The 24,096-nt window shown below is 44.7% G+C and overlaps 1 protein-coding gene and 1 long non-coding RNA gene across 2 annotated transcripts in view; one reads left to right on the top strand and one right to left on the bottom strand.

Moving 5' to 3' along the window:
* The window catches only part of Slit3 (slit guidance ligand 3), a 571,841-nt gene that overhangs the window by 312,026 nt on the left and 235,719 nt on the right, over window positions 1-24,096 (bottom strand). The gene's annotated exons all lie outside the window — the stretch shown is intronic.
* LOC121141286 lies at window positions 276-24,011 on the top strand. The gene is made up of 3 exons (XR_005878157.1): window positions 276-385; window positions 21,171-21,328; window positions 23,701-24,011. It is a non-coding gene; the product is annotated as an uncharacterized LOC121141286 (long non-coding RNA).

Here is a 24,096-nt window from a genome sequence, read left to right as displayed (position 1 = left end):
CAGTCGAAGGGAATGAATGCCAGGCATTGCTTTGCATAAAAGGTTTTGAGAGGGTTAAGACAATACCAGCCAGCATACATCAAGTGCCAAGCCAGGAGCCATCAGGAGGCTGGCATTCTCTCTATGCTCCTACCTGAAGTTTTACCATATTTGTGAGAGGAAAGGAGAGGAAAGACCTGCTCATAGTCCTGGCCGTGAGAGAGGTTCCATCCTTCTGTGACATCATAACTGGAGCTGCAGCCAGCAGCCGAGAGTGCTGGCAACCCCTAGGGCCAGTCCTGCTGCCAGACACTCCCTCCAGCACCTCTCTCTCCTACCCACCTCGTGAGCCAGTGACTCAGTGCCATGGTGAGCGCTGACTCAGAGCAGCCAACATCTGCTTGAGGTAAGTACCCTGCGGCCTGCAGGACTGGAGACAGGAAAGGCCTCTTCCCAGGGAAGCTGAACCCCAGCTGAACAGGATGATGGCTGGGCCATCTCCTTGGTTCCATAATTAGGACTGAAACCTGAAACTCTCTGCTGGGGGAGACCTGACCACAGGTTTCATCTTTCAAAGGGTCACCTGGATCCTCATTAAAGGCTGACTTGTGCCCAGAACAGGGTCCCTCCACTCTCAGCAGCCCTCTTGACTGACCTCTGTCTCTCACGCCGGTTTTGGGGTAAAGACTTATGTGGAATTCAATCCTGGCTGAATAGGAGGCTGGGGCAGTCAGAACTGGGGGTAAATCCTACATGGATGAGTACCGGGCTCCTTCTTGTTCAGTTTTCCTTTCAAACATTCCCTCTTTGGGAAGATCTTCTTGGATTCCCAAATACAAAGTGACACACCTCCACCTCTGATACCATGTTTCCCCTTTCTGTTTTCTCCCCGGCACTCACCCCCAGTGTCTCACGAACCTACCGACCTCCTTGATTGATGCACCTTAGACCACGGGCTCTAGGACAAGAAAGCAGCCTGTGTAGCTCACAAGGTAGCCCAGCTCTCCACAAACATTATAGTCAGTGCATGAGGGAAAAGAGGAAAAAAGTCAAAACCCCAGAGGAAATCTAAGACGCGGCCTGCCTGCCTGCCAGTGCAGCTTGGATTACAGAGAATGTTTTGTTGAAGAAAGAAAGGAGGGAGGGAGAGAAGGAGAGAGCAGGGGTAGGGAAAGAGAGAAGGAAGGAGACACAGTTGTGCTTTTAATCTCAATAATCAAAGTTTACGACACAGTTATAGACTGGCCGGGATCCATAGAACAAGATACTCAAGGACTAAATGACTCAAGGAGGTAACATTTCTGGTAGTGTGGCTTGCAGTGATACTCTGTAAAGCACCCGCACCCCGTCCCTCCCCCCACCCCTGCCTGCTTGCCATCCCCTCTCCCTCCTTCCCCTCTCAAACTTCTCTCCTTTCTTCCTAGACTTAGCAAATTTTCAGAACCCAGAGTCTGGATAAGGTAGAGATTTAATATAAATTTGATGAGTGTCAAGAAACTAAATGCGGTATTGGTGGGGGAAAGATGATGAGATAGAAGAGGAAAAAATATCAACCAGGAAAAAAGCAAACAGCAACAACAGTGGTAACAGCCTGGAGTTTCCTTTGGCTGATGGGTCTCCAATAGACTGAACCCTGCTGGCCAGTGCATACGAAGTTATTAGCCTCTTTCAATCAAATGGACACACTTGCTTCCAAAGGTTCCTCTGACGGGAAAACTGTGCAGAGGGCCTCAGGGAGGGAGGGAAGAGAAGCAGGACAGAGAAGGTGGTTAGTTGCCTGTTTGCAGGAGCATGAGAGACAACTGCAGAAGGTGGTGGTGACTTCATTGGTGACACAGCAAAGCTTTTGTGATGTGGAAAAGACAAAGTCTAGACAAGGGCTCCCCATCCATACAAAAATGAAGCAAAAAACACAGGAAAAGAATGACAGCTTCTACAAGCTGATGTACTGGACCTCATGTGACCTTTCTGTGTATTAGAAACATCAAAACAGGAGTGTGTCTGGGATGTCCCTTGTGACCATATCCTTTTCTCCCCTGGGAGGTTGCTCTCATGATCAGGACATACATGCTCCTGCAAAGTCAGGTTTGGGACATGGTCTCTGGTGGCCTTGCATCTAGCAGCAGTGAAGTTGTGTGTTGAAGGTTGTGAGTCCCTGTGAGTCCCTGCCCAGGGGTGCTGGGATTATGAGCTCCCAAAGTCAGTCAATAATGGAGTCCCCCCCCCAAACAGTATCTCAACATGCACAGGTTTCATGCAAGTAGGGACTTGCTGGAGAAGTTTCTCATGTCCTCATCCAGTAATCACACCAAACACATAGTTGCGTAATTTTGTGGAATTCACCTCAGAAACTTACCAATGGGAGTGGGGGGGCATTTCAAGAATCTCCCAGTTCAAAATGGCTTCAATCTATGAAGGTTATTTCTCTCTAGATTATTTTTTTTCCTCTCTTAGTTTTTAATTCTGCATTTTTTTGACTCCTCTGTCTGTCAAGACTCCTTCATCTACCTCACAAACCCCAGCAGCACACCCTAGAAGTTAGCAAGTCAGGAACTATAGCCTCAGATCTGGTGCAGCTGGTATCCTATGCTGATCTGACTATCTAGTTCTGAGACTCTAGGACAATCCCCAAGTCTCTCGCTGAATGGCTAGTAAGAAAACCAGGCAGCCAGCAAGCAAAAGTGGTCTAACAAGATCCTGGGAGTCCAGAGTAACAGCTCCCTCTTCTAGAAGCAGGGGCTGATCCAGAAGTCCTGTTGCATGCTGGAATGCAACACGTCTGCTCCAGAATCAAAGCAAGGCTAACAATTGGAATGATTGCAACTAAGGGATCATGCTGATAACGCTGGAGTGAATTTAATAGATCCAGAGAGCCTAGCAAAAACTGTTAATTAAAACCATAATTTTTCATTAGCACTCTATTCCTATAAGTTGAGAAATCACTCCACTTGGGAAGGATCTGTCCATTAAATACACATGATAACCATAATGATCATCTACTGAACAATGACTGCTTTGCCAAGTTCCTATAGAAATCTGTCACCTACTCTGCCATAAAGTAGGGGACTGATGCACAGTAGCAAGGAGTATGTTCTCAGTCACAGGATCTGATTTCCCTGCACCCATCATTTATGAAATGAAAGAGATTGTACTTTATACATCATAGGCTTGATGTAATTTTTTTCAATAAAAAATTTTATGTAAAGCATTTACAAGGGTAACAATATAGTAATGTGCTATAAATATTACTTCTTGCATCATTTTTCTTCCACAGAACATGAATGATGGATCTGAGGCAAAGCTAGTGTAGTTTGAATGTAGCTCTGTCTGTAAGATTCATGCTGTGTTGCCTCTTGTGATGTAAATAATCACTGAAGAACTAAAGTTTTCTTGGTGGAAAGGTTTTTAAATATTTAATGTAGATTTTGGGTACAGCTGAATGACAAAGGCTTGCCTAGCATGCACTTGGTGGTTCTGATTTGATTCTCTGCACTGCAAAGAGATGCGGTCGATGATAGTGATAATGAGGCTGACAATGGTGATGGTGGCTCAATGGACTTAGTACTTTCTGTGTGACTTCGCTGCACGCTACCTTTAAAGTTGTAGGGATCTGGAACCATGCCTCAAATCATTGAGCCCTGGGAAGATGAAAGGCAAATTTGCATCATTGACAGGAGGTCTTTAAGTAGACACATTTACAGTCTTTCCACTGGTGTTGGCCAATTAGGCTGCTCTGGGCTTTATCTGTGGTTCCACAAACGTGATCCCGCATCCAGCTTCCATTTTGCACGCTCTGGGTAACATTCCCTTCCACTCCTTTCCAAGTGACTTGACTCACATTACGCAATGGGGAGGGGGGGGCGGTCCAAGCAAGTAAAGCAAAGGTGTGGCATGGACAAGGCAAGGTGCAGACATGAAAATGCTGGCAGCTGTCACCAAAGCAAGCAAGGAAACCAGTCTCTTGTGCAGCTTGGGCTGGGTTCACATCGTTCACGGCAGGCCTTACATCAGCAGAGCTGGGCAGAGCAGATACACTGTATCTACTCTTCAGCTGGACTCTTACTTCCGGTGTGCCTGTGTGTATGACCATGGAAAGCAGAATGTCCTGTTCTAGAAACGGATGACCCCAAGGGTGTGTGCCACAGCAGTACCTCTGGGAAGGGTGAACAAAAGTACCAAAAATAAGACCCAAGAGAAGGTTTATGTGTTTGTGTTTATCAACAAATTTATTATTTTTTAAGAAAACCAAAAACCCAATTCCAGAATATGGTCAAGCATTGGAGTTGGAGAGGTAATCCAGAGTCACTGAGACTTAAAGAAAGGGAAATGGGCTTTAGTAGGAAGAAGATTATAGTGAAACAGGGAAAGGCGCTTTGATTCCAAGCTACTAGTGAGATTCCACAGCTAATCGAGATCACGACTGCTGTGAGTCAAAAGAAAAAGCAATTAATTCTGACTCTGCCTGCCCTCCCATGCTTCCTGTTTATCCCACTGCCCCAGTGTGGCGTGAATCGCTTACACATCTGCATCAGAAGCATGGAGAAGCTTGTAGAAGGGCAAGTTCCCAGGCCTCAGTACATACAGAGTTGGGATCCCTAGCGGAGGGGATATTCATTACCTTCAAGGTCAGTCTCAGAAGATCTGAGGCTACCGGGCTGCCCACAACTGCATTTGGGGAGTGAACCAAGGCTTATGCAAGTCTCTCTAGCCTGAGTTTTTACATTTTCCCAAACTCACCCAAAGGCTTCTGGAAGGGACAGTAAAAGTCAAGGCTGTCTTGCCAAGAAAGGGAGCATGTTAGCTGCCAGAACCATACCCTGGGCTCCCACATTGCCGGCTGCTGAGGACAGGGCTTGGCTTAGGCATTCCATATTCCCAGGCAGACAGGTGAGAACAGGATGCCAGGACTCCCAGGATGGAGATGGAGACTGGAGAAAGGAGCAGATCTGGTTATTTAAGGGCAAGTTGCCATGCTCAGAAATCAGACTTGAGCACAGAACTCCCAGTATTTAACATAAAAGAAATCTCAGGGGGGTGGTTTTCCAGCTTTTCTCCCTTATCTCTGTGTGTTTTTTCTGAACTACAGAAATACACATATTGGTTTGCTATTCACTCTTCAGTGCTTTGTATTTTATTGCTCAGAGACTCAAATATTCCCACCAATTCTGAAGGTAGGCAATTGGTCATTTCTAGAGGAAAGTAGGGGTCTTGAGGTGGATTTCTTTTTCCGTCTGCTTCCACATCTTTGGGCCATGAACAGATGGACTGGCATATGTGACTGCCTTCTCCAGGCACCCCAGAGGTGACCTTTTCAAGGTCACCCACGTTGTGTTTTACATTTCCCTGCTGAGGTGCACTCAGGGACCCTGCACTGACAACTAGGGTGATAAGGGAGCCACTCCCTGGCTCTCCTGACCAATTAGCCTCCCTCATGCTGGTTGCTGGGCAACAGAAGGGAAGCCAGTATAGCAGCCCTAAATATTTCAGAAGATTGGGGGGAGGGTTTTTAGCTGTATCCTGGCAGGGGGATAAGGGACAGGAGTCACAAAGCTTTAGGAATTAGGAATCCAATCTTCCAGCAGGGACAATTCATTCAACAAGAGCAAGCAAAAATCCCTGTCTAGAGCAGCTTGGTATGGAAATTGTGTGTGTGTGTGTGTGTGTGTGTGTGAGAGAGAGAGAGAGAGAGAGAGAGAGAGAGAGAGAGAGAGAGAGAGAGAGAGAGAGAGAGAGAGAGAGAGAGAGACAAGGTCTCTCTACATAACTTTACTGTATTGGAACTAACTGTGTAGACCAGGCCTCTGCCTCCCAAGGTCTGGAATTAAAGGTGTGCACCACCATGCCCAACTTGGCTTGGAAGTTTTGACTCTTTCCTATGACTTACATAATCAACTACTTCAGAACATGATCATCACAAAAACAGAGTCCCAAGTAAATAAATTTTTAAAAAAGTCAGAAAACTCTGTAAGCCCACTGCCATCCTCTTGAGTCTTGCTAGTTTCTTTGAAGGAGAGTTTGGCTTCCCTGAATCAGTAGCTCCATGCACAAGCTGTATATTACTTTATGTCCTCCACATGCTCATGTCAGGGGCAGGCTACTAATGACTTTTTACTTAATGGATTCATAATACCCATACTACCTGCTTAAACAGCAAAGAATCATGCTGAAAATATGTACCCTTTGGTCCCACCCCAAAGATACTGAGTGTGGCACTTGAAACTTATGCTTTTAAATAAACAACTTTTTGATAACTACCATTATTTTCCTTTGAAACATAGCTGGAACCATCTCTTTTATAGTGTCCTAATCAAATGTTTTCCCAGACTCCTCTTATGCCCCCTTAAGCTGTCTGCACTCAATGCCGCCAGTTCTGCTCCAGGAAACACAGACACTTTTTGTAGTTCTTTGCAAATAATCTGACCTATTCTTGTTTTGTGTTTTGCTGGGAATGCATTGACCCAGGACTACAACTGTGGCTGATACACTATGGTTCTGGGGCCATAATAGGCTATTTGTCTGTCTATGAAACTGAGCTTTACAGGAGGAGCCCCACCATTTTGTTAATGTTTTATGTTGCAGCCATAGCGTAGTCATAGAAGAGAGTAAGACAGAGAAATCATGACTTACAAAGCTTAAAATATTTATTTTACCATCTGGCTTCTTAAAACAAAAATCTGCCATTTGTTATTTTGGATGAATGAGAAAGCCTGGCTAACCCTTAAACATGGTCATTTCCGCTTCCTGGTTCCAAAACTACACTACATTTCCCAGCCTTCCTTGCAACAAGGCATGATCCTATAACCAAATCCGATCAAACAGATGGGTGGGAAAATTATAAGATTCTAGCCTGCATACAATTTCCCTGTTTGCACAGAAGCCCAGCATTGACTCTTGAGGGCCCCGGAAGGTATTGGGGTTCATAATCTACTCTTAATCATTACTTGCTGACGGGACTCTGATCTCTTCCTTCTCACTTGAAGGCAAAGCGCTGGCCCAGTAGGAAAAGCTATTTTGGTTTTTAAATGAGAGAGAACTCAACCTCAATCAGCTTGAGTCTTTATGCATTATATTAAGTCCATTTGTTACAGCAGCTTGAATTAATTTAATTTAAATACTGAGCTTCCTCCTTTAGGCTGGACGTTAGAGTTAAGGAGTGGAGTCTTCCCTTTACTCGGAACATCCCTAGTATCTCTAAAACCTCGAGCCATGAGGATATGAGGATATGAGAAAAGAGATGAAGAATTAGAGAGGGTGGTAGGTTTGGAAACTAGTTTTGCCTGGGGTCTCTGCTCACATCTTACAAAGGCATAGGGAGCTCGTCATCCCTCCTGCTGACTAGTGGACGCCCTGCCACACACATGGCCGGATCAAGAGGTGTGGCCCTTTCTCTAGGAGATAATCACTTCCAGGGCAGATGTAACAGTCTAGCATCATGGTTGGAATGCTAGAGGAGCCAGTGGGGTACTAGGGATGAATTCTCAATACAATGTGGCAGACCTGGCCTTAGACCATCCTGGCAGAGTCTGTATCCCTTAAAGCAAGTCACCACTCTGTGAAGCCATGATTTTCTATGTAAGTCTGTACATCTCAACACACCATACTAGATTTTAGGCAGAAAAAGGGCAATTGTTTATCAACTTGCCAGTATGCCTGTGGTCCATTAGAGGTGCCTCAGCCATTTAAGAGGTGGACGATACTCAGGCTTGGGTTGCTCACTGGTTTGAGTGGTAAAATACCACTATTTTATAATAATTTTTTCATTTAACTTTTTACACATGTTACTCTCAGTTCCCTCTCCCTCCCCTCATTCCCCAGCCCCCCATTCCTCCCAAACTCCCATCCCACCCCATTTTCCCTCCACTTCCCAGGGAGGGTAAGGCCTTCCATGAGGGATTTTCAGAGTCTGTCATATAATCCCGGGCAGGGCCTAGGTCCTCCCCAATGTGACCAGACTGAGAGAGAATCCCTCCAGAGTTCATTTGTATGCCAGAAACAATTACTAATCTACTCTGCAAGGTCCCAGGTTGGGGAGGGTGTTTGGATCAGTCCCATGCTAGTCTCTCAGTCATCAGTCTGGGGTCCATGTGCTCCCTCTTGTTTAGGTCAGCTGCCTCTGTGGGTTTTGCCAGTCTGGTCTTGATTCCTTTGCTCATCACTCCTCTTTGCAACTGGGTTCCAGGAGTTCAGTTCAGTTTTTAGCTATGGGTGTCTGCCTCTGCTTCCATCAGCCACTGGATGAGGGTTCATGTTTGTCTTTTTGTGAGTGGGTTACCTCACTCAGGATGGTTTCTTCTAGTGCCATCCATTTACCTGCAAATTTCAAGATTCTATGCTGGAGAGGATGCGGAGAAAGGAGAACACTCTTCCACTGCTTCTGGGAGTGCAAACTCTGTACAGCCACTTTGGAAATCAGTATGGAAATTCCTCAGGAAAATGGAAATCAGCCTTCCACAAGATCCAGCAATTCCACTCTTAGGCATATACCCAAAACATGCACATTCATACAATAAGGACATCTGCTCAACTATGTTCATAGCAGCATTATTTGTAATAGCCAGAACCTGGAAGCAACCTAGATGCCCCTCAACTGAAGAGTAGATAGAGAAAATGTGGCATATTTACACAATGAAGTACTACTCAGCAGAAAAAAAATGGAATCTTGAAATTTGCAGGCAAAATACCACTTTTCAATATGTTTGTGTATGTAGTACTTTACTTTGAAGTGTTAACTAACATGTTTCACAGAACTCCCTCTTAAACAGCACACTCCTTTATGCCTGGGAAGGCAGGATACAGGATGCTTTGGGGATGGATTGTTCCAGCTCCATGTAGGGAACAAAGACTCTAACTCTGTCTTTTGAGTTTCAAAAATCTAGACCTATGTTTTCTGATACGGTGGCTTCTAACTACATATGGCTATTTGAATCTAAGTGAATGAAAGTGAAATGATCCCAAGGGCCCATCTCATCACTCGGGTGGCTTTGGCTGCAAGCATGGAAAAAGAACATGCACAACAGGACCATCACCACAGCAAGTTTTACCAGACGGTGCTGCTCTGAACCCAAGTGTACCCAAGGTCTACTGGCTCCACCAGCATTAGGATCCCGATCCTTCCAAAGCCGCCTCCACCTCAGGGAAAGACAACAGAGGTAGTGAAGGTACCAAAGCCATGGATGAGCAGATATGGAAACCCCTTCCTTACCTCCCTGTGACAGACGCAGGATTAGAGGAAGGTTAGACCAAGGGGAAGACAGAATCAGAGATCTGTGGAGACTATTTGGGGCCACTCAAGGCAGAAAATCCACTAGAAACACCCCTGACTCTCCATCCTGGGGCGGGAGCATGAAATGAGCAGCAAACTCATGGTGGCAGTTAGTCACCCGGTTCAAAACAGTCTTCAGCTTCTCCCAGCCCCTCCGAGAGGAGTAAGCAGGAGGATAACTGCTTGTGCCTTCAGGAGCTAAAGGGAAGAGGCACACTCAGGAAGCAGACTCGCAGCCATTTACCTCTTAGCTTAGAATTTCTATTGCTGTGATGAAACATCGTGACCAAGCAACTTGGAGAGGAAAGGGTTAATTTGTTTCGCACATCACAGTCCGCTGAGGAAAGTCCTGGCAGGAACACAAAACAGGGCAAGAATCTGGAGGCAGGAGCAGATGCAGAGGCCATCAAATCTCTGGTTTGCTCAGCCTACTTTCTTATAGAATCTAGAGCTACCAGCCCAGAGATGGTTCCCACCCACAATGAGCTGAACCACATCCTCTATGAACCACTAAGAAAATGCCCTACGGTCAGGTCTTATGGAGGCATTTTCTTAACTGAGGAGGTTCCTTCCTTTCAGGTGACTCTAGCTTGGGTCAAGCTGACATCAAACTAGACAGCAAATTGACCTCTTGCCAATCTTACACACAAACACATCACTGCTAAGCCCACAATCTTTCCTTTCTTGTTCACCCCCAGGACTGGACATTAATATAAACACCACAATACAAATATTCAAAAATTAAAAGTTCCCCAGTCTTTAAAAATTCAAACATTTAAAAACCCAGGTTTGTTTGTTTGTTTGAATCCAGTCTCTTTTAAAGTTTCAAAATTTCTTTAAACGTTCAAGTCTCTCAACTGTGGCTTCTGTAAAATAAAAAATAAACACTTACTTAAAGAGGGAAGTACCAGGGCATAGTCACAATCTGAACAAAGCAAACTCCAACAGTGTAAATAACTCATTGTCTAACGTGTGGGTGGGATCCACTCATGATCCTGACTCCTCCAAAGGGCCTCTGCAACATACCCAGTTTGTCTTCTAGGCTTGGAAGCCATCCTATGGTACCGCTGGCTCCAAAATGCTGAGGTCTTCTGCTGCAACTGGACTCCACTGCTACCAAGAGAGCCTCTCCTGAGCTCTCCTCAGGAACTCTAGTCCTGACACACAGCGCTAAGCCTCAGCTGCTACCCATAACCTCTTCATGCCTTCAAAGCCAGTACCACCTGTGTGATCCAAGTTTGGCTGCCAGTGTGGAGTACAACCTTGGTGGCCTCTAGAACACAGCCTCTCTGTGCTGACCCTGAGGAAACGCTTCGCAGGAGATTTCACCTCCGTGATGCTAGTCTCTGAATCAACGCCAGTTTCTTAACTTCAGTGAACCACCATCAGCTGACCCTAAAGCAAAGGTTTTAGTTCAGTGTTTCTGGTATCCTGTCAATCATGGATGATTATTAATCCACAGCTAAGCAGAACCACAGATTCTTAACTCAAAATAACAGCAAATGGCCCTGGTAGAGTCATTAAGGGACACTCAAACTTCCCTCTGCTGTTTTACAGACCAGACCTCCATCGTCTGCATTGCTCTCAACATTTTCACCTTCCATGCTCCCACAGAATGGTTCACAGAGCTTCGAACACTCAATGAATTTTGAAGCCCAAAGTTGCAAAGTCCTTCCACAATCCTCCCTAAAACATATGATTAGGTCTGTTACAGACAGACATACCCCCACAATCCTGGTACAGTTTCTTAGTTAGGGTTACTATTGCTGTGGCGAAACACCATATCCAAAACAGCTTGGAGAAGAAAGGCATTATTTAGCTTATGCTGCCAAATCATTGTTCATTATTGAGGTCAGGGCAGAAACTCAAAGCAGGAACATGGAGGTAGAAGCAGATGAAGGGGGCATGGAGGGGTATTGCTTACTAACTTGCTCATCATGGCTTGCTCAGCCTGCTTTCTTATAGAACTTAGGACCACCAGCCCAGAGGCAGCACTACCCACAATGGGCTGGACCCTCCCCCATCAATCACTAATTAAGAAAATGCCCTACATCCAGATCTTACGGAGGCGTTTCCTCAACTGAGGTTCCCTCCTTTCAGATGACTTTAGCTTGTGTCAAGTTGACATAAAACTAGGCAGTATATCTTTGAGGTATATTTTCTCTGCCTCCATTCTGCTAAGCAACACTAAAACCCTTGGAAACTCACACCCACCCAAGTGGGGAAGAAGGAAAGAGAGCTTAGAATGTCTGCAGGTTTTTTTGTGGAAAGTGGACATGAGGGAAACATTTTTATAAACTAAGCCACCTTTCTTGTTGACTGACGCTTGCAGACTGAGTTTATGTTCACTATATATTTCTTATATTTGCCTCGTACAAAAAAGTGTTCTTACTGCTGAACACAGCGAAAGATCAAAAGCTCAGTGAAACTCAACCTCAATTTCTCCATCTACAAGCCCATTATTGGATAGGATGGGTTTGGGATAACAGGAAAATGCAAGAAGAAACAGTGTATGGAGAGGTCAGGGTCCTCCAGTGTGTTCCTTGATACCTTTCCCAAGGGGAACAAGAGGCAAGCCAATTAAAAAAAGAGCGTATTCTATGCTTCAGCACCTAAGTGTAATAAAGAAGACAGCCCACCCCAGCTTAAAGCCCTGCTTTGTTGCATTAGAAAATGGGAAAGGATATGAAGCAAAAGCAAAGAACAAGCATTTACACATTTGGCAGATCCCTGAGCCAGTAACCTAATCCAAGGATTGGGTGTGGTACAGAACATGAACACAACAGAAGTATTTAGCAACGGGCCAACGTGAGTATGGTCATTCTCCCCGTTGGAGTGGGGGCATTGGAAATGCACATGGTAACAGCATCATCCATGTGACTTGTCTAGTAAACAACAGAATGGCATTTAGCAGGGACTCTGTGTTTTCTAATATAGTGTGCTGCCCCCATGTTTTGTGTAGGTGGATACAAATTCTCTAGCATTAAAACAAGAGAGCTGTCAATCAAAAGCCTCTCAACAGGGAGTGAGCTGGATATGTGTTTTTTACTTGCTGGAAGCTGTCAAAATGTCTTTAAGAATTTCAAGGTTGACTAGTCCTGTGGTATCCTGGTCCCCACAGTGCAACAGTGTGCAGGACATAGCTAGTTCATCAAAATGTATGAAATGAGCACAGGCAGGTAAGCAACAACGCTTGCTACCAGGAATGGAGTGTGACACAAATAGCCTGGGCTCCATGTCAAGCTGGAGCCATCACATGACTTCTTCCAGAGCAAACTGAACTACCAGAAACAAACCAACCCCTTTAGAGAAAGTGAGGAAGCAAAGTAATGAGGGAAAGAGACATAGGCTGGCATGAACAGGAAGAAGAGGTATCAACCAAAGACACGGATTTGGCTTGAAGCTGCTGCAGCTCACGTATTGCAGTATCATCCCAGATCCATGCACTGGACAAAGCTTCGACAGCTGACATCTCCAAACACTTCCAAGCCTCACAATGTGGAAGCCAAATTGTAAAACCAAATTATTATGCATTGGGAGCTTTGCTCGTTGGAGCTGGTACATCATCAAACCCTGAATAGAAGTATAGATCAAGACAGAGCATTGGAAGTTTCCAGAAACACTACATTCTTTTTGGCTAATAAGTAGACAGAAAGGAGGTGTTTAGAAGGGACTTTTCTATATAAAGTTCAAGAATGACTAGAGAATGTTTACTTTTGTTTTTAATCTAGCTTGAATCTACTTGGAATCTTGAAATTACTCCTTTAAGAAAAGTGTATGAGACTATGGACACCCCCATGGAGGGCCTCACCCTCCCTGGGGGAATGAGGGGATAAGGGGGGGGCTTGGGGGGAGGGCATGGGAGGAGGGGAGGGAAAGGGAGAGGGACCTGGAACTGACTTGTGAAGCAACCTTGTTTCTTATCTAAATTTAAACTGGAAAATAAAATAAAATAAAAAAAAGAAAAGTGTATGAATTCACAAATAATTCTAGAACCACCACAGCCACAACAATAACAAGAACAACAAAAGGACAACTTGGGCCCCTGCATTCCTGGACCACTTTGGAAGGCAACTTTGACTGGCCATCTCATTCTACCAGCTCCACCTTGGTAGGGGCTTGTGCAGGCGAGACTAACTCAACTGGGTCTAGACAAATTACACGCAGAACCATTCCCAGAGAACAGAAGGCACGTTCTTTAACATTCTTTCCTTTCTCTGATCTTTTTCACTCCTGGGTTCCTTTTCTGGGATTGATTGTGGGACGTTACAAGAGTCTCATCTCATTGCTGGAAGAGCCCTGGCATATGGGAGACCTGGATGCCTCTGCTGTACAGAATCCAAGAGGGGCTGAAATCAAGCACTTCTTGGTAGAGGGAGAAGCACAGACGTCTAGGGGCCTCCCAGAGACACAGTATGCAAATAATTAAACAAATGGTTTCACAGAAATGTTGTGAAGAAAAGGCTTTTCAATTCCATCTCCATGGTGATCTCTCATCAAAAAAAAATCATCTAAATGTAAATCTAAAAATTGCTTCATTTGGCTGATGGAAAATAATAAATAGAAGACCTGGTGATCTACCATATCACCCACCATAAGCACCCTGAATTCTCTCAGATTCTTCTTGTGTACCTGGCTTGGTCCTAAGATACCTCTGGTCAAATCATCATTGATGCCCATGAGCCTAAAAGAATGACTTACAACACAATCCCAGGAATCTGGTCGGCGCCCTCTCTCCATTCTCTTGCTGGCACTCATTAAGTCTCAACTCCAGACCTACTGATACACAGCAGTTCCACAGACAGGACGTTAATAGAAACACCTCCATGCTCCCTGGTATGTTAATTTCCTGGGACACAGTCCAGGCTGGCCTCAAACTTGGAGATCCACCGCCTGTGCCTCCTTAGTGCTTGGGTTAAAGGCATGCATGGTCACAGCCACAGACAAAGTCACCACCACCCAGCTTTAAAATATTTTGGTGGGACAAGTTAAAAAAAAAAAAAAAGAGGACTTGAGAATCTCTGCTGTTCTAACTTGAACCACCTCAATCCAGTTTTTACATTAAAACCTGAGTGTTGTAATTTGAAGTACCCTGAAGTAGACAAAGGCTACATCCTGTCATTTCTAAAATCATTTTTTCAGACAAAGGGTCTGAAGTTTCCAAGAAGCCAAGTCAAAAACAGGGACAGGAAGACAAGCATCAGGTTGTAAGGACAGAGAGCCTTGCTGCACCTGTGTAGAGATGAGCAAAGGAAGGGGGCCCAGTTCATCAACTGCAGATGGAGTAAACGATGGCATAACTACTTAGAAGAGCATTATACGTGGGGCTGCGGCATGGAAGCTACAGAAGTTCTACAGCTTTTGACAAAGAAAGAAGTCCCCTGTGTTTTATTAATGTACGCACACAGGTGAAAAAGCAGACTACATACCACAATACTAAAAATCGTTTCTTCTTTTTGTCTCTATTTAATTTTGTTACCTAAGACAAGAGTTAATGCGGTGAGCTTATATTAATAGAATAATAAAAATGACAATTATGGCTTTAAAAACCATGGGGCTGGAAAGATGACTCAGTGGTTAAGAACACTTGCTGTTCTTGCAGAGGCCCCTAGTTCAGTTCCCAGCACTCACATGGCTAGGGCAGTTTACAACTACCTGTAACTCTAGTTCCAAGGGTTCTGGTGCCCTCTTTTGTCTGCCAGGGGTATAACAAGCACAGTGCACATACATACATACATACATACATACATACATACATACATACATAATGAACACTCATGCACATTAGAAATAAATGTTAAAAATCAAGTCACAATGCTGCTTTTAAAATGACTTTTCAAGAATAAAAGAATTATTCAGCATGTATGAAACACTGGGTTTATCCCTCCCAACCATAGCACCCCTTAAACAAAAACTAAAAAAAAAAAAAAGTGGAGCTCTTTACTGTGCTGCATACTATGGTGAGAAGCAAGCTGAAAATACCGTATGTTCCATAAAAGAGAAGTTCAAATAAAGGGGATATTATGTGTGACCACTTGGAACAACAAAGCCACAGATCTCTAGGGGTCAACGAGCTAACTTTATAGAGATGACAGTGGATCGTGTCCACATGGGTAGACACACATGGCTTGGTAGGCAAGAGTAGGAGATAATTATGGTTACCATCCCAGGGAAGTGTGATATTGGCCAACTTGGTCATCTGTGCTGAGACTGTTTTCGCATTTGATAACAGCTGATGGGCTAAAGCCCAGTGCACAGGCTTGCACAGGGCACAGGCCTACTGTTGTTTTCTCTCTATTATTCCCGTGGAAGCTAGTGTGGGAGCAGCTTTGGGCAGAAGAAAGGCTGCCCTTTCATATGACATCCCTTGCTGCTCACAGTCTGCTTTCTGTAAAGACCCTGAACTGGCTTACATGCTAGAGCTACTATTGAAATTAAATGGCACTCATTTCCCCAAGAACACTGGGGAGTTTGGCCCACCATTCTCTGGCATGACATAGTTTTACTGAAGTGCATCATCTGTTGCTGACTTTACTCCGCTGACGAAGCCAATCGAAGCCTTCCCCGTCTTTCCTGGCAAATGACTTGCCACACTCTGAACAAAAGGCACCTTTAAATTGATTCCTTTTCACTCAACTCTTTACCATGACCCACATGCCATTCCATTCCTCCTCCCCCCACCCTGAATGTAATCAGCCTGGTCCAATTTGCTTATATAAACAGGAGGCCAAGGCAGGGGACGCCACTTGGCCATGGTGGTTCTGCTTTTTAGACATTGCCGGAGACCTTTCAATAGAACCAGACTTGGAGGAGAGTTAGATTAAACAGTTTGACTCCAAACCTAAACAGCCCCTGAAGCATTAGTGGTTCAAAGATCTCCTGGTGCATTTATGAAAAGCCATTGATCTGGGAAGAGGTGTTAGAGGACTTGAAATGCACTAAGAAAACTCCTTTGCTGGCAGGAGGCAGAGTGGTTTTCATTAAGGAGCTGCCCTTTATCTCGTCACATTACTGACCTGCCAAGGCAGAGATGGGCTGCTTCCACAGCCTTGAAGCTGCCTCTGGTCAGAAACTATGATAAGAAAGCATTCATTTTTTTTTTCTTAAGATACATACAAAGGAGGGAGGTGTGGCTCTATGGCTGCCGGCTTTCCTCAGTTGGAGTTCCAAATGTACTTTAAATTCTAAATTTTGTGACCGCCTTTGATCCATCAAAGTCTTAAGAACACCGTGGGTCATTTTACTGGTGTTTGTTCGTGCTCGAGGCTACAAACAACCAAATCTGTGACTTCTAAACCTCAGAACTTGAAATACCACCCAGAGTAGGGTCCACTTATAACCCAGGGTCATAAACACCTAAACTGCAATGGATCATCAGCAGAATAGTACAGGGATTCCTCCAGCCACATTCTGTTGTGACCTGAGTAGAATTCCTGCCATGGTTTCTCACATTGTGATGGGCACATTGTGATTGAGCATTCTTGCCAGGGTATGGCAATAGGATACCTGGCACATAGTTAGCACCTGGGGAAAAACCACCTGTTGCCATTGCCTATTATTGCTATATTATTATTATTATTATTATTATTATTATTTAGGCAGTCTAAAATCTGTAGGCAACATTCTGCATTTAGGTACATCTGTGCATTTTTTTTTTGGGTCTGGGAAGAGACCCATATATTTTATATTCATTTGCCCCCAAAGAGAATAGCAACTAAGCTAGCTAGACTAACTCCCTCCTCTAATTGATGAGTAAAATCTTACCCAGGGGTTGCAATGTTTTTCTCATGACTAACACTGTAAGCCAGAGGCAAGGTCAGAACTAAAGTCCCAAATCTGTTGACACACTTTGTCCAGTGTTTTGAAAAGTGTTGGAAACATTACCAAAAGCAGCCTAGCAGTTACTCAGTCTTACATACAAGTGACCTGTAAATAAAAGTGGGATGGCATGGACGCCTGTTGGTGGCCTCTAGGCAAAAAGAACATACAGCAGACTGGAGGTGTGAGAACAGTGGAGAAAACTCTTGACAGTAACTACCAACAGACAAGAGGGGGGAGGAGGGACTTCAAGTCCCAGGGTAGGCCTGTTCTATTCCAAACCCCTTTCTGTCTTCCATGCTATCTAGCAAGAGGTGGTGACCCCATGACAGTAGTGTGCCTTATGAAAACCTAGAGGAGACACACACACACACACACACACACACACACACACACACACAGTTGATTTCAGAAATAATGCTTCAGTCTGCCTCACCCTGCAAGCAGACACAGCTTTAGGATTTAAAGATTCACACTCCTTTCCTAAGGCTAGGTTCCTTACATTTCTTTCCCATTTTCCTAGTTTCTTGGTGGTTTTCAAAGCAAAGCCCTTGTGGTCAGGCCCTAAACTAGAAGCAGTGGCATTGTTGGATTACTCATTAGAAATGCAGATCGGGGCTCCCCTCTTTCAAACTCACTCTGAGGAGGCTCTGGGGGTGGGCTCTGATTTAACAGGGTTCAGAGGTACAATCAACTTTGAGAACCACTAATTAGAGTCACTGGTGTGGTGGAGAAACCAAGCAGGGGCTGGCTTGGACCAGCCCTTCTGGAAAACCCAATCCCTAGACTACCTTTTTTTTCTTTTAATTTGAAATAAAACTGGAATTAGATTAGTAGCCCAGACTCTCCTGTATTTTGCAAACAAGAGATCTTGGAGGGAAATGGAAAATAAATTCAAAACCTTTCATCCCAGTCACAATGACACATTCATTTTAACATTGTGTGGGAGGGGGGGGGCAGAAAGAAGGGCAGAGCTGGTTTGTTGAGAATTCTCAGTTTCAATGGAATCCACTGTAATTTAGGGGCAATTAGTGTCCACACATTCTACACCCAGAGGCTCCATTAATCCTGTTAGTTTTTATATACTAACCAAAGCCAACATCCTTGACTGTATTTAGGTCCCTTCTATTCTGTCCCCACCGCACCCCCAGTGTTGTCCTCCCCTTGTGGGAGTCACTTCAGCTCCTGGGAAAGGGGGGAAAGCCACTACTTTGGCTGTATCCAGACAGCTTCTGGGACATGAGTCCTCTATTGAGCCCCACCCTCGAGAGCAGGAAGCACCAGCTAGCTGCCTTGCTAGACCTGCCCTCTACCTGACTTGATTCAAGTCACTCCTGACTGTTCCATGCTATTCTAGGCAGCCTTCCCTGACAGCATCTTCCTTCCTCATGACTAAATAGCCAAACTGCTAAGATGGTACTGATGACTTCCATTGCTCCGTCTCTTTACTTCACTCCGCATCCATCCGCCATCACGACCACTAATCCACCTTTACCCACCCAACACCCTGCAACTCACTCATAGTGCCCCATCTTGGTTTCCAGATGTTATGCGACCTACGAATTGCTTAGAAAAGTAGGCGACAGGGTAGGTGCCAAACAATATCCTGATCTGCAGGCAGAGGTCTGTTAGCAACCACTGTCGCCTTCTACCCACCCACCTAATTCCTTGGTGCCAGAGAAAAATGCATTCAACTCTCGGTTTGTTTGTCTTCGAGATGTCTCCTTACCTAGGGAGATCAGTGCATCTTCTTCCATTTAAAAATCCTTAAGGAGACTAAACCATCTCTATGTAACACAAGCACAAGGAATAAAGTGAAGGATGTCTACCTCTTCAAAATATTTTCATTTTTACCCCATTTTATCCACAAAATGATGCAGTGAGTTAAGGGTGGAATGAAATATCACACCCAATTTAATGGTAAAGAAACTGAAGTTTAGCTAATAGGAGCAGTTTATCTAAAGCTGGAACCTTTGGGAATACAATACAGATGTATGATTTCTGGTGCTGTATTTATCTACTAGATCCATGGTTTGACTTCTGGGGAAGCAGGGGAAAGGAGAGCAGGTTGGCTCTGGACACTCTACTCCTGGTTTGACTAAACTGAGCCCTCTCTAGCTTGGAAGCCACTCCGTCTCACATTTCCTGTCATGCATTATCAGTATAGGGGCTGCTGGCCCAGTGGCTAAGAACATCGATTGGCCTTAAAGAGAATCAGAGTTAGGTTCCCAGCCACCATGTAGGGTAGATCACAACCATCTGTAACTCTAGCTCCAGGGGTCTGACACCCTCTTCTGGACTCTGATGGCATCCCCACTCACATTAGTGTATGAACATAGTCAAAAAGCAAACACATCTTAGAGCGTCCAGTGTAAGCAGCAGCCTTAGATAACACAGTCGGGGAAGCTCTGAAAAGTCAAGTTCTTGCAGGTACTCACACCTTCTGGCTTGCAGCAGGTACAGGCAGTAAAGTTGTACCAGCCCTCAGCAGAATATGAATAAACAACCCATCCTCGTAGTGGAGTTTTCATTGAGTCTATACACATTGAGTAGCTACTATGTGCTAAGCACTATGCTGGGGTCTGAGACTAGAGCGTTAGAAAAAAGATAGCGAGGTGATGCTTTGGGACAGGACTGACACCCCCCATAAATCCAAATCAGAACAAGAGCAACTAAGAAAGATCTGGTTGCAACATGGAAGGGTAAAAGAATAGTCTCATCCAACGAGGAAGACCGGCTTGTAGTTTGTGGAGGTAACAGCGAAGATAGGTTTTCTTGGCCAAGTGAAGAGGAATCACATTTTGTTGCAAAAGAAACAGTGTTGCTCATGCATGAAGGGTCAAGGGCCTGGCCTGGCTGTGGAATCTGGAGCAGCTGGAGCTGACAGGGGCATGGTGAGCAGGAACAGAGCAGGGAGGGTGGGGGCAGGGGTCAAGCAGAGCAGGCCTGTGGATTGCTGCAAAGCAATCTAGGCAGCCATTGGAGGAATTTCAGTAAGCAGGGCCAGAACTGAGTGATAATCACGATGAGGATGGCTAAGGCCTGAGGAAAGACTGAAGCTGGTCACAAATACAAGAAGAGACTCCAGAGGAGGCTGTTGGGTAGGTTTCCTTTGTCACAGAAGTGCCCTTAAGAGATTTTATAACTTAAAAGTGGAGTCAGAGTAGGCAGTATGGACAAGTTAGCAGGAGAGGGGAAATAAAATCACTCCAAATTCAGTCTGGCTTCCAGCTCACACATGTGTAATGGGACAGGCAACTTAACTCACTTTTTTTTTGTCACAATTTCCCCACTTGTGCCAAGAGGGCAAAAGTCCAGCTTCCCTGGGTTCTTAGGAACCCCAATTAAAGTGCCTTGTCAATGGAAGCATAAGGAAAATGTGTACTGCTATTTACCAGGTAAATGAATTTAGTTGAGTAAAAATAGGATGACATATTTTAAGATCCAGGTTAAAAATAAGTTATTAGAAGCCAGGCTTGGTGGTGTGCCTCTTTAGTCCCAGTATTTGGGAGGAAGAAGCAGGTTGAGCTCTGTGACCAGCCTGGTCTCAGAGATACATACTGAGATGCTATCTCAAAAAACCAGAAAGAGAGGGAGAGGGAAGGGGAGGGAGAGAGGGGGAGGGAGGAGAGGAAAGGAGAGAGGAGAGGAGAGGAGAGCAAGGAAGGAAGGGAGGAGAGCGAAAATAAGTTCAGACCAATTCTGTGTTCTTAGAATTTTTACTTGTTCTCCATGATTTAAATTTTTTTCCATACAGTATTTTTTGATCATAGTTTCCTTTCTCCCAGCACCTCCCTGAGTTTCCCCACCCATTCCCCTTACTTAATGACAGTGCACATTCTGAGGTCTACTTATAAACATAGGACATTTCTCGAGCCTCATTCAAGTATTTACCATATCTAGTTTATATGTGTTTCTCCCCATACTTCAGTTAATAATCAGTTCTGACTGCAGTGTTGAAGGTTGAACCCAGAGCTTTGTACACGCTAGCCAAGCACACTGCCACTTGGAGCCACACCCCCAGGACCCAGGCTTTGGTTTTAAGGAAATGTAAACAATGCCACCAGTGACATCAGAATCAATAAACACATTTTCCCCCCTAACTTAACAGGTCATTCTGCCAGGTCGGTGGCACTTGACATTGGAATCAACTGATGAGCTTTTCAAACCCTTCTCATCCGGATTCAGGAGAATTCAGCGGACATTTCTGCTCAGGAACAGAGAGAGCATCACTTGAAGTTCTCGGCGACAACTCTTAGGTGGACTGAGGTAGAGTGGTACTAGTTTTTAAAAACTTCCTGGGAACTCTGGGACTGAGGGTAGCTACCAAGGAGCCTTTGGTAGACTAAGTCTGTGTCTCACTCAGTAGAGCATGGGTTTCTGATCAGTAACAGAACATCAGTAGGGACAGAAAGGCTAATAGGCAACGTGAATTGAGAGCCAATGTCAATCATTGTGTTAAGCACATTATAAGAATAATTTCACTGAATCTTTGCTGCAACCCTACAAAGTAAGCAACATACTTGTCTATTACTTCTGTCAAAGATAAACTATCAGAGGACCAGTAGTAACTTTCTCAAGGGTAGTGTTGGACACAAATACAACAGTAGCTTCCTTACAAGCAACCCTCATTTTAATTTGTTTTTGGAGGAGGAGGAAGGGTCTCACTATATTGTCCAGGCTGGTCTTGAACCCCTGGTCTCAATCAGTCCTCTTATTTTAGCCTCTTAAGCACAGAGCGGAACAACATGTGTATGGTATAGTGCCACCCTGTGAGTGTTTTCTTGATGCCTTTCACTCCAGGATCTTTCGCTGAACCTCTTATGAGGCTTCTTTCCCTACTCTTAAGTTTTATGGTGGGAAAATGAAGATCCACAGACGCCATGCTCTTTATTCCCTGGTCACAGAACTGGTGTCTATACGGTCTTAGGAAACTTCTCTAACGTCTCCTGGATATGGATTTCTCATTCCAGAGAAAACAATACACATGCATGCCTGGTGCCCTTGGTGAAGAGGGCATTGCATCCCCTGGAACTGGAGTTGCAGATGGTTGTGAGCCTCCATGTGAGTGATGGGAACTGAACTCAGGTCTATTCTCTGGCTAATGGGTACAAGGTATCCAGTCAGAGAAGAAGCATTCAAATGGCTGGATCACAAATAACTGTTGTCAAGCAGACAGCTCAGAGGGGAGAAGGACAGTTCCCAGTAGCCCTAGAAGTCATCTTCTTTCTAGAATCCAGTTACACCAGGCAATCTTCAGACCGCAAACATACATTATTAGCACACCAGGGAGGCCATCCTAGTTTGCAGCACACAGCACCAAGGGATGTGAGAAGAGCTTCAGTCTTTCCAGTGTATAAAGGAGAGATGATGACAAAGCCACTCTGTGATCACACTGCAGCCCCTGCCTCACAGCTGAATAAAGGGCATGAAATCGGATGTTTTCCAAACACAGAACAAAGCAATGGAAAATCTACCTCCTTTCTCCTGCCATAAAGAACATCTAAACACATAGCATTTAATTTCCGAATGGAGCAATGTTCTTTTTTTAAGGGAAATGTTAAGCAGGAATTAGAGGCAAGATGGGCGGTAACTCTATCCTCAACCTTTTCATTGTTAATAGCATTTGGGGATGGGGGGCATTGGCTCTGCAGTGAAGTGGGAAAAACCAAAGTCTATGTAAATGAGAATCGACACACACTGATAAACCAAGCGCCAGACCCGAGGTCTTAATTACACAGGAGTCTAGATGTCAACATGAATAGGACTTATTGACGCTCAGAGACTTCACTCGGTATTATGTCAGATGACCTTCTTCTGGGAACAGAGAGCAAACTGAAGGTTTCTCATTACTCGGGGCCACGTTCACAAATGCCAAAGGGCTATAGTCATGACTAGACACTTTTCTGGGTCCAGTGTAGTGTTGAACCCAAACTACAGAACTGTAGAAGTACTGGCATCAACCAATAAGCAACAAGCAAACTACAGTGTGAAGTCAGTGCTCCAAGTAACTTAGAGTTCTTAGAAGCCAATGTCTTCTCCCTTCAGTGCCCGAACCTATCCTCATCCATTTAAGTAGGTAGCATCATTTACAACAACTAAATACATGTATGATCTCACTACAGCAACTGATGCGCCTGTGAGGTGCAGAGAAGGGTCAGAAGCCCCCTTTTAATGGTGATGAATCTTCAAAGAAAATAGTAAAACATTGGTGTCACTTAAGATGAGAACACTCCGAGTGGCCCACTCATACTCCTATTGACTTGAGTTTCACAAAGCTTTCTGCCTCCTGGCTCAAGCTTCTTTCGTTAGACTATATAAGGGTCGTTGCCCTAGTGTTGTGTACAGGTCATGTTTTTAAAGATAAGGCTACATTCAGGTTAGTGAATAACCCGATAGTTCTCAACAGGAGTTAGGGACATTTTCCTTCATATTGAAAAATAATACACTCTCCCCCTCCTCAGCACTAATTAAAGTGTCAGGACGGAGCCCCAACACTGATTTGACACATGACATAACGTACCATGTAATCGGACATGTTTTACGCTAACATCAAAGCCCTGTCTGGGATAATGGAGCAAGATATTTAGTGCGTGTCTGTTGCAGTCTGACATATAACTCCATCCAGCTTCATTCTGCAGGCCCACGCTCACCCAGGAGATTAACCCGGCAGGCTGCAGTGAGAAGGGACAGAGCAGGCTCTGACAGGAGGTCCAAGATGCAAGAGAAATCCAAACAAATCTACCTGCTTAAGGAAGACTCTCCCCAAGACTGCCACACCGAGACCTCAACGTCCTGTGGACGTCTCGGGCAAGTGTTATCCCTGCCACTCATGTGGCACATGGCCATCTATGACTTCCTGATGACATTATTCTACACCATTTTGTTTGCAGTGCTGTTTAACAACTTTGTGTGACCATGTCTCTCACTCCGAATAAACCTTAACAAAGGATGGAGTGCTTTCCCGTATCTGTCTGTCCTGACTGGCTTTCTCACCCCATCTGTGAAGGATCAGGCTTTGGACTGTAGATAAAAAA

This window comes from Mesocricetus auratus, unplaced genomic scaffold, assembly GCF_017639785.1.
Source record: "Mesocricetus auratus isolate SY011 unplaced genomic scaffold, BCM_Maur_2.0 Super-Scaffold_100007, whole genome shotgun sequence".
Classification (NCBI taxonomy): Eukaryota; Metazoa; Chordata; class Mammalia; order Rodentia; family Cricetidae; genus Mesocricetus; species Mesocricetus auratus.
This window is presented reverse-complemented; position numbering and strand designations above follow the sequence as displayed.